Source organism: Nothobranchius furzeri, unplaced genomic scaffold (assembly GCF_043380555.1).
Source record: "Nothobranchius furzeri strain GRZ-AD unplaced genomic scaffold, NfurGRZ-RIMD1 Scf147, whole genome shotgun sequence".
Taxonomy (NCBI): Eukaryota; Metazoa; Chordata; class Actinopteri; order Cyprinodontiformes; family Nothobranchiidae; genus Nothobranchius; species Nothobranchius furzeri.
Window position 1 is genome coordinate 27,501 of NW_027223163.1, and position 10,000 is coordinate 37,500.

The window sequence follows — 10,000 nt, forward strand, 5'->3', positions numbered from 1 at the left end:
TCCAGCTGGTGATGGCGGGGTGAAGGAGCTGCAGCCAGCCTCCAGCAGCCAGCCTCCAGCTGGTGATGGCGGGGCGGAGGAGCAGGCAGCCTCCATCAGCTGATGGCGGGGTGTAGGAGCAGCAGCCAGCCTCCAGCTGGTGATGGCGGGGAGGAGGAGCAGCAGCAGCCAGCCTCCAGCAGCCAGCCAGCCTCCAGCAGCTGATGGCGGTGTGTGGGAGCAGCAGCCAGCCTCCAGCGGCCAGCCAGCCTCCAGCAGCTGATGGCGGGGTGGAGGAGCTGCAGCCAGCGTCCATCAGCTGATGGCGGGGTGGAAGAGCAGCAGGCAGCCTCCAGCTGGTGATGGCGGGGTGGAGGAGCTGCAGCCAGCGTCCAGCAGCTGATGGCGGGGTGCAGGAGCAGCAGCCAGCCTCCAGCAGCTGATGGCGGGGTGGAGGAGCTGCAGCCAGCCTCCAGCAGCCAGCCTCCAGCTAGTGATGGCGGGGTGGAGAAGCAGGCAGCCTCCGTCAGCTGATGGCGGGGTGGAGGAGCAGAAGCCAGCCTCCAGCAGCTGATGGCGGGGTGCAGGAGCTGCAGCCAGCGTCCAGCAGCTGATGGTGGGGTGGAGGAGCTGCAGCCAGCCTCCAGCAGCCAGCCTCCAGCTAGTGATGGCGGGGTGGAGAAGCAGGCAGCCTCCGTCAGCTGATGGCGGGGTGGAGGAGCAGAAGCCAGCCTCCAGCAGCTGATGGCGGGGTGCAGGAGCTGCAGCCAGCGTCCAGCAGCTGATGGTGGGGTGGAGGAGCTGCAGCCAGCGTCCAGCAGCTGATGGTGGGGTGGAGGAGCTGCAGCCAGCCTCCAGCAGCCAGCCTCCAGCAGCTGATGGCGGGGTGCAGGAGCAGCAGCCAGCCTCCAGCAGCTGATGGCGGGGTGCAGGAGCAGCAGGCAGCCTCCAGCAGCTGATGGCGGGGTGGAGGAGCAGAAGCCAGCCTCCAGCAGCTGATGGCGGGGTGCAGGAGCTGCAGCCAGCGTCCAGCAGCTGATGGTGGGGTGGAGGAGCTGCAGCCAGCGTCCAGCAGCTGATGGTTGGGTGGAGGAGCAGCAGCCAGCCTCCAGCAGCCAGCCTCCAGCTAGTGATGGCGGGGTGGAGAAGCAGGCAGCCTCCATCAGCTGATGGCGGGGTGGAGGAGCAGAAGCCAGCCTCCAGCTGGTGATGGCGGGGTGCAGGAGCTGCAGGCAGCCTCCAGCAGCTGATGGCGGGGTGCAGGAGCTGCAGGCAGCCTCCAGCAGCTGATGGCGGGGTGGAGGAGCTGCAGCCAGCGTCCAGCAGCTGATGGTGGGGTGGAGGAGCTGCAGCCAGCGTCCAGCAGCTGATGGTTGGGTGGAGGAGCAGCAGCCAGCCTCCAGCAGCTGATGGCGGGGTGCAGGAGCAGCAGCCAGCCTCCAGCAGCTGATGGCGGGGTGGAGGAGCTGCAGCCAGCCTCCAGCAGCCAGCCTCCAGCTAGTGATGGCGGGGTGGAGAAGCAGGCAGCCTCCATCAGCTGATGGCGGGGTGGAGGAGCAGAAGCCAGCCTCCAGCTGGTGATGGCGGGGTGCAGGAGCTGCAGGCAGCCTCCAGCAGCTGATGGCGGGGTGGAGGAGCTGCAGCCAGCCTCCAGCAGCCAGCCTCCAGCTAGTGATGGCGGGGTGGAGAAGCAGGCAGCCTCCATCAGCTGATGGCGGGGTGGAGGAGCAGAAGCCAGCCTCCAGCAGCTGATGGCGGGGTGCAGGAGGTGCAGGCAGCCTCCAGCAGCTGATGGCGGGGTGCAGGAGCAGCAGGCAGCCTCCAGCAGCTGATGGCGGGGTGCAGGAGCTGCAACCAGCCTCCAGCTGGTGATGGCGGGGTGGAGGAGCTGCAGCCAGCCTCCAGCAGCCAGCCCCCAGCAGCTGATGGCGGGGTGGAGGAGCAGAAGCCAGCCTCCAGCAGCTGATGGTGGGGTGCAGGAGCTGCAGCCAGCCTCCAGCAGCCAGCCTCCAGCTGGTGATGGCGGGGTGGAGGAGCAGCAGCAGACAGCCTCCAGCAGCCAGCCAGCCTCCAGGAGCTGATGGCGGTGTGTGGGAGCAGCAGCCAGCCTCCAGCGTTCAGCCAGCATCCATCAGCTGATGGCGGTGTGAAGGAGCTGCAGCCAGCCTCCAGCAGGTCATGGTGGGGTGGAGGAGCAGCAGCCAGCCTCCAGCAGCTGATGGCGGGTTGCAGGAGCTGCAGCCAGCCTCCAGCAAATGATGGCGGGGTGCAGGAGCTGCAGGCAGCCTCCAGCAGCTGATGGCGGGGTGCAGGAGCAGCAGGCAGCCTCCAGCTGCTGATGACGGGGTGCAGGAGCTGCAACCAGCCTCCAGCTGGTGATGGTGGGGTGGAGGAGCTGCAGCCAGCCTCGAACAGCTGATGGCAGGGTGCAGGAGCAGCAGCCAGCCTCCAGCAGCTGATGGCGGGGCGCAGGAGCTGCAGGCAGCCTCCAGCAGCTGATGGCGGGGTGCAGGAGCAGCAGCCAGCCTCCAGCTGGTGATGGCGGGGTGAAGGAGCTGCAGCCAGCCACCAGCAGCTGATGGCGGGGTGAAGGAGCTGCAGCCAGCCACCAGCAGCTGATGGCGGGGTGGAGGAGCTGCAGCCAGCGTCCAGCAGCTGATGGTTGGGTGGTGGAGGAGCAGCAGCCAGCCTCCAGCAGCTGATGGCGGGGTGCAGGAGCAGCAGCCAGCGTCCAGCAGCTGATGGTTGGGTGGAGGAGCAGCAGCCAGCCTCCAGCAGCTGCTGGCGGGGTGCAGGAGCAGCAGCCAGCCTCCAGCAGCTGATGGCGGGGTGCAGGAGCTGCAGGCAGCCTCCAGCAGCTGATGGCGGTGTGCAGGAGCTGCAGCCAGCCTCCAGCAGCTGATGGCGGGGTGCAGGGGCTGCAGGCAGCCTCCAGCAGCTGATGGCGGGGTGCAGGAGCTGCAACCAGCCTCCAGCTGGTGATGGCGGGGTGGAGGAGCAGCAGCCAGCCTCCAGCAGCCAGCCTCCAGCTGCTGATGGCGGGGTGGAGGAACAGAAGCCTCCAGCAGCTGATGGCAGGGTGCAGGAGCAGCAGCCAGCCTCCAGCTGGTGATGGCGGGGTGGAGGAGCTGAAACCTGGGTCGGACCTGGTCTGCAGCAGGGCCCATTACCACTCAGAAGCTGATGGCAGTGTGTGTTTAGGTCCCTGCGGGGTGGATGAGCTGAAACCTGGGTCAGACTTGGTGTGCAGCAGGGCTCAGCACCCTCCAGAAGCCGATGACAGTGTGTCTTTAACTCCCTGCCTGGTGGGAGAGCTGAAAGCTGGGTCGGACCTGGTCTTTAGCAGAGCTCAGCAGCCTCCAGAAGCTGATGGCAGTGTGTGTTTCATCCCCTGCGGGGTGGGAGAGCTGAAACGTGGGTCGGACCTGGTCTGCAGCAGGGCCCATCACCATCCAGAAGCTGACGGCGGTGTGTGTTTAAGTCCCTGCGGGGTGGGAGAGCCATAACCTGGGTCGGACCTGGTCTGCAGCAGAGCTCAGCAGCCTCCAGAACCTGATGGCAGTGTGTCTTTAATCCACTGCGGGGTGCAGGAGCTGAAACCTGGGTCGGACCTGGTCTGCAGCAGGGCTCAGCAGCCAGCAGAAGGTGACGGCAGTGTGTGTTTAGTTCCCTGCGGGGTGCAGGAGCTGAAACCTGGGTCGGACCTGGTCTGCAGCAGAGCTCAGCAGCCAGCAGAAGGTGATGGCAGTGTGTGTTTAAGTCCCTGCCTGGTGGGAGAGCTGAAACCTGGGTCGGACCTGGTCTATAGAAGAGCTCAGCAGCCTCCAGAAGCTGATGGCAGTGTGTGTGTTTTGGTCCCTGCGGGGTGCAGGAGCAGGAACCCGGGTCGGACCTGGTCTATAGCGGAGCTCAGCAGCCTCCAGCAGCTGATGGCAGTGTGTGTTTAATTCCCTGCCTGGTGGGAGAGCTGTAACCCGGGTCGGACTTGGTCTGCAGCAGGGCCCATCACCATCCAGAAGCTGATGGCAGTGTGTCTTTAATTCCCTGCGGGGTGGAGGAGCAGAAACCTGGGTCGGACCTGGTCTATAGCAGAGCTCAGCAGCCTCCAGAAGCTGATGGCAGTGTGTGTTCAAGTCCCTGCGGGGTGGGAGAGCTGAAACCTGGGTCGGACCTGGTCTATAGAAGAGCTCAGCAGCCTCCAGCAGCTGATGGCAGTGTGTGTTTAAGTCCCTGCGGGGTGGGAGAGCTATATCCCGGGTCGGACCTGGTCTATAGCAGAGCTCAGCAGCCTCCAGCAGCTGATGGCAGTGTGTGTTTAAGTCCCTGCGGGGTGGGAGAGCTGAAACCTCGGTCGGACCTGGTCTATGGCAGAGCTCAGCAGCCTCCAGAAGCTGATGGCAGCGTGCCTCTAAGTCCCTGCCTGGTGGGAGAGCTGAAACCTGGGTCGGACATGGTCTGCAGCAGGGCTCGGCAGCCTCCAGCAGCTGATGGCAGTGTGTCTTTAAGTCCCTGCCTGGTGGGAGAGCTGAAACCTGGGTCGGACCTGGTCTATAGCAGAGCTCAGCAGCCTCCAGCAGCTGATGGCAGTGTGTGTTTAAGTCCCTGCCTGGTGTGAGAGCTGAAACCTGGGTCGGACCTGGTCTATAGAAGAGCTCAGCAGCCTCCAGCAGCTGATGGCAGTGTGTCTTTAAGTCACTGCCTGGTGGGAGAGCTGAAACCTGGGTCGGACCTGGTCTATAGTAGAGCTCAGCAGCCTCCAGCAGCTGATTGCAGTGTGTGTTTAAGTCCCTGCCTGGTGGGAGAGCTGATATCCGGGTCGGACCTGGTCCACAGCAGGGCCCATCACCCTCCAGAAGCTGGTGGCAGTGTGTGTTTAAGTCCCTGCGGGGTGCAGGAGCAGAAACCTGGGTGGGACCTGGTCTGCAGCAGAGCTCGGCAGCCTCCAGCAGCTGATGGCAGTGAGTGTTTAAGTCCCTGCGGGGTGGGAGAGCTATATCCCGGGTCAGACCTGGTCTAAAGCAGGGCCCATCACCCTCCAGAAGCTGGTGGCAGTGTGTGTTTAAGTCCCTGCGGGGTGGAGGAGCAGAAACCTGGGTCGGACCCGGTCTACAGCAGAGCTCAGCAGCCCCCAGAAGCTGATGGCAGTGTGTGTGTGTGTGTGTGTGTGTTTAAGTCTCTGCCTGGTTGGAGAGCCGATACCTGGGTCGGACCTGGTCTGCAGCAGGGCTCAGCAGCCTCCAGAAGCTGATGGCAGTGTGTCTTTCATTCCCTGCGGGGTGCAGGAGCAGAAACCTGGGTCGGACCTGGTCTATAGCGGAGCTCAGCAGCCTCCAGCAGCTGATGGCAGTGTGTGTGTTAAAGACCCTGCGGGGTGGGAGAGCTGAAACCTGGGTCGGACCTGGTCTGCAGCAGGGCTCAGCAGCCCCCAGAAGCTGATGGCTGTGTGTGTTTAAGTCCCTGCGGGGTGGGAGAGCTGAAACCTGGGTCGGACCTGGCCCGCAGCAGGGCCCATCACCCTCCAGAAGCTGATGGCGGTGTGGGTTTAAGTCCCTGCGGGGTTGAGGAGCTGAAACCTGGGTCGGACCTGGTCTGCAGCAGGGCCCATCACCATCCAGAAGCTGATGGCTGTGTGTGTTTAAGTCCCAGGGGGGTGGGAGAGCCATAACCTGGGTCGGACCTGGTCTGCAGCAGGGCTCAGCAGCCTCCAGTTGCAGATGGCAGTGTGTGTTTAGTTCCCTGCGGGGTGCAGGAGCTGAAACCTGGGTCGGACCTGGTCTATAGCAGAGCTCAGCAGCCTCCAGAAGCTGATGGCAGTGTGTCTTCAATTCCCTGCGGGGTGCAGGAGCTGATACCTGGGTCGGACCTGGTCTGCAGCAGGGCCCATCACCATCCAGACGCTGATGGCAGTGTGTGTTTAAGTCCTAGTGGGCTGCAGGAGCTGAAACCTGGGTCGGACCTGCTCTATAGTAGAGCTCAGCAGCCTCCAGAAGCTGATGGCAGTGTGTCTTTAAGTCCCTGCGGGGTGGGATAGCTGAAACCTGGGTCGGACCTGGTCTGCAGCAGGGCCCATCACCATCCAGACGCTGATGGCAGTGTGTGTTTAAGTCCTAGTGGGCTGCAGGAGCTGAAACCTGGGTCGGACCTGCTCTATAGTAGAGCTCAGCAGCCTCCAGAAGCTGATGGCAGTGTGTCTTTAAGTCCCTGCGGGGTGGGATAGCTGAAACCTGGGTCGGACCTGGTCTGCAGCAGGGCCCATCACCCTCCAGAAGCTGTTGGCAGTGTGTCTTCCATTCCTAGTGGGGCAGGGGAGCAAAGACCTGGGCAGAGGAGCGCCTGTCTGCATCCGATCCGGCCCCTCAGCAGCCCGCCGTGAGCCTTAGAGAACCCCCCCCCCCCCCCAGCGGGCTCCAGGAACCGGGCCCTGCGTCGGACCCAGCTCAGTAAGGCCCTCCCTCGGGCCCTGCAGCAGGTGGCCCCGTCTATGCAGTCGAAAACCCCGCGAAAATCGGTGTAGAAACGCCCGAGAGGCGTGGTGCGGTTCCCCCGGCCGGTACCGGGTCCGGACCGGTCCGGAAGTCCACCCAGAACACTGCCTGGGGCTTCTGGGCGGCTCCCCAGGCGCAGGCAGTCGAAAACCGCGTGAAAATCGGTTCAGAATTGACAAAACGGCGACCTCGTCGCTCCAAAAACTAAGTCCAAACTAAGCCTTTCGCTTATCGCTTAACGCTTAAGGCGGTCGGCCTTATGGCCAGTAAATGAAAAGTGCCTGCGCCCCTGGAGGTTTTGGAAGGTGCGAGCGATGACCATGCTCGGGTTAGTAGGTGAGGCCATCGGAAAACCAGCGTGAGTTGGCGGGTTTGGGTGGCAATCTATTCCAGGCAGAGTCGACTATCTCTGGGCATCAATTTTGGGATTTTTCCGGCTCTGGTTCTGGGAGAAACGCAGGGGCAAAGTGCACGAGCCGCGGCCGATTTTGGTGGCCTGTCCCTGGGCACAAAGTCTGAGGAGTGTGGGCCTGGTTCTCCGAAAAATACCAGTCTGCTGGAGCTCACTCCCATGGCTCCAGGGGGCACGGCACACCCCCCGGTAGCCGACCAAAGTGCTCTACTCGGGCCAGACTCGGACCCACGACCCGGGGTGAGAACCACAACTACTGGTCATCCTTTTGACCTCCAGGGGGCGCGGCAGAGCCTCCCCAGTCCGACGCAAGTGCCCCACTTGGGCCATACTCAGACCCACGGCCCGGGGCGAGAACCACAACTACTGGTCATCCTTTAGACCTCCAGGGGGCCCGGCACAGCCTCCCTAGACCGACACAAGTGCTCCACTTGGGCTGTACTCTGACCCAAGTCCCGGTGCGAGAACCACAACTACTGGTCATCCTTTAGACCTCCAGGGGGCCCGGCACAGCCTCCCTAGGCCGACACAAGTGCTCCACTTGGGCTATACTCTGACCCAAGTCCCGGGGCGAGAACCACAACTACTGGTCATCCTTTTGACCTCATGGTCATCCTTTAGATCTCCAGGGGGCCCGGCACAGCCTCCCTAGGCCGACACAAGTGCTCCACTTGGGCTATACTCTGACCCAAGTCCCGGGGCGAGAACCACAACTACTGGTCATCCTTTAGACCTCCAGGGGGCACGGCACACCCCCCGGTAGCCGACCAAAGTGCTCTACTCGGGCCAGACTCGGACCCACGACCCGGGGTGAGAACCACAACTACTGGTCATCCTTTAGACCTCCAGGGGGCCCGGCACAGCCTCCCTAGTCCGACACAAGTGCTCCACTTGGGCTATACTCTGACCCAAGTCCCGGGGCGAGAACCACAACTACTGGTCATCCTTTAGACCTCCAGGGGGACCGGCACAGCCTCCCTAGACCGACACAAGTGCACCACTTGGGCCATACTCTGACCCAAGTCCCGGGGCGAGAACCACAACTACTGGTCATCCTTTTGACCTCATGGTCATCCTTTAGACCTCAAGGGGGCACGGCAGAGCCTCCCTAGTCCGACACAAGTGTCCCACTTGGGCTATACTATGACCCAAGTCCCGGGGCGAGAACCACAACTACTGGTCATCCTTTAGACCTCAAGGGGGCACGGCAGAGCCTCCCTAGTCCGACACAAGTGTCCCACTTGGGCCATACTCAGACCCACGGCCCGGGGCGAGAACCACAACTACTGGTCATCCTTTAGACCTCCAGGGGGCCCGGCACAGCCTCCCTAGTCCGACGCAAGTGCTCCACTTGGGCTGTACTCTGACCCAAGTCCCGGGGCGAGAACCACAACTAATGGTCATCCTTTAGACCTCCAGGGGGCACGGCACAGCCTCCCTAGTCCGACACAAGTGCTCCACTTGGGCTATACTCTGACCCAAGTCCCGGGGCGAGAACCACAACTACTGGTCATCCTTTAGACCTCCAGGGGGCACGGCAGAGCCTCCCTAGTCCGACACAAGTGTCCCACTTGGGCTATTCTCTGACCCAAGTCCCGGGGCGAGAACCACAACTACTGGTCATCCTTTAGACCTCCAGGGGGCACGACACAGCCTCCCTAGTCCGACCCAAGTGCTCCACTTGGGCTATACTATGACCCAAGTCCCGGGGCGAGAACCACAACTACTGGTCATCCTTTAGACCTCCAGGGGGCACGGCACAGCCTCCCTAGTCCGACACAAGTGCTCCACTTGGGCTATACTCTGACCCAAGTCCCGGGGCGAGAACCACAACTACTGGTCATCCTTTAGACCTCCAGGGGGCACGGCACAGCCTCCCTAGTCCGACACAAGTGCTCCACTTGGGCTATACTCTGACCCAAGTCCCGGGGCGAGAACCACAACTACTGGTCATCCTTTTGACCTCATGGTCATCCTTTAGACCTCCAGGGGGCCCGGCACAGCCTCCCTAGGCCGACACAAGTGCTCCACTTGGGCTATACTCTGACCCAAGTCCCGGGGCGAGAACCACAACTACTGGTCATCCTTTAGACCTCCAGGGGGCACGGCACAGCCTCCCTAGTCCGACACAAGTGCTCCACTTGGGCTATACTCTGACCCAAGTCCCGGGGCGAGAACCACAACTACTGGTCATCCTTTTGACCTCATGGTCATCCTTTAGACCTCCAGGGGGCCCGGCACAGCCTCCCTAGACCGACACAAGTGCTCCACTTGGGCTGTACTCTGACCCAAGTCCCGGTGCGAGAACCACAACTACTGGTCATCCTTTAGACCTCCAGGGGGCCCGGCACAGCCTCCCTAGGCCGACACAAGTGCTCCACTTGGGCTATACTCTGACCCAAGTCCCGGGGCGAGAACCACAACTACTGGTCATCCTTTTGACCTCATGGTCATCCTTTAGATCTCCAGGGGGCCCGGCACAGCCTCCCTAGGCCGACACAAGTGCTCCACTTGGGCTATACTCTGACCCAAGTCCCGGGGCGAGAACCACAACTACTGGTCATCCTTTAGACCTCCAGGGGGCACGGCACACCCCCCGGTAGCCGACCAAAGTGCTCTACTCGGGCCAGACTCGGACCCACGACCCGGGGTGAGAACCACAACTACTGGTCATCCTTTAGACCTCCAGGGGGCCCGGCACAGCCTCCCTAGTCCGACACAAGTGCTCCACTTGGGCTATACTCTGACCCAAGTCCCGGGGCGAGAACCACAACTACTGGTCATCCTTTAGACCTCCAGGGGGACCGGCACAGCCTCCCTAGACCGACACAAGTGCACCACTTGGGCCATACTCTGACCCAAGTCCCGGGGCGAGAACCACAACTACTGGTCATCCTTTTGACCTCATGGTCATCCTTTAGACCTCAAGGGGGCACGGCAGAGCCTCCCTAGTCCGACACAAGTGTCCCACTTGGGCTATACTATGACCCAAGTCCCGGGGCGAGAACCACAACTACTGGTCATCCTTTAGACCTCAAGGGGGCACGGCAGAGCCTCCCTAGTCCGACACAAGTGTCCCACTTGGGCCATACTCAGACCCACGGCCCGGGGCGAGAACCACAAC